Below are 1,180 nucleotides of genomic sequence, written 5' to 3'. Positions count from 1 at the left end.
AATAAATTGGTCAGTTCTATGGAATTATTTTTCCACTACAGTTTCAAAGCATGATAAATGACCCCTTATTGAATTCATCTACACCCCCTCTCTCACTCTCTCTCTCTCTCTCTGTATATATATAAACAATATTATATCGCACACCATTCCTTATTCTTAGATCAATTAAAGAATTTATTATTTTATATCAGGTTTTTAATTTTAATTTACATTCATTTATATATAATATTTATGCGATGATTGAAAAAAAAATTATTGTACTTATAATCCAAGTTTTATCATCCATAAGTAATGAATGTAATATAGGTATATGTAAAAAGTATTTATTAAACCAATGATTCCCAACATATTGGAGACTGCGGCCCACTGTGACATAAATTGAACTACACACGGCCCCTAAACCAGGAGCCGAACTATCTGCGTATCACTCCCACTCCCTAATTGGGAAAAGTGAGGTCTCCCATAGAAAATATTTGATAATTAGATTGCTTAGGAATGTTTAATAACATACTTTAAAACCTTTTAGAACATCGGCTAAGGTAAGAAGCAGTTTTAACAATAATTCCTCATAAAATGTATACTTCCGACCCATACCGCAGCCCACTGGTTGGGAACCATTCTATTAAACATCTATTCCATTTCCACTTAAGATAAAATATTGAACATCATATCTGCGAAGCCTCTTAAGTTCTTCAGAAAGAATTTTTCTTGAGATAAAAAAATTTAGAGCACTTTCAAGCTTTTAAAACTCCACATAGAAAAGTGTTAACGCTGAAAACGTTATCTTTTCGATCGGGAATTCTTTGGCTTGGTACTAATGTGCAATCTCAAAGGCCCATTGTCCATTATTACATATTAAGAGATATTTTTTGTAACTATATAATGCAAACATATCATTTTCTATTCAACGCTGGCCAGCATGGTTTATTTAGTAGTTGTGGTTACCATAGGTTACAGTGTGACGTGAGGTAGTGTCTTACCATAGAACGGTTTACTTAAAAAATTTCTTTCTAATCTGTGCAAACACATTCTGGCATTCTCTACCTACATCCATCCTTAAAACGCCTTCATTAACCACATTAGAACATAAACTATTTCTGGTACTCCTCTACTATTAATTTTCTTCAAATCTGTAACAATAAAATAGGATGTATGATATATATATATATATATATATATA

This window comes from Halyomorpha halys, unplaced genomic scaffold (genome assembly GCF_000696795.3).
Source record: "Halyomorpha halys isolate HHAL.00 unplaced genomic scaffold, Hhal_1.1 Scaffold998.1, whole genome shotgun sequence".
Taxonomy (NCBI): Eukaryota; Metazoa; Arthropoda; class Insecta; order Hemiptera; family Pentatomidae; genus Halyomorpha; species Halyomorpha halys.
The sequence above is the reverse complement of the archived record's forward strand: the minus strand, read 5'-3'. Positions refer to the sequence as shown.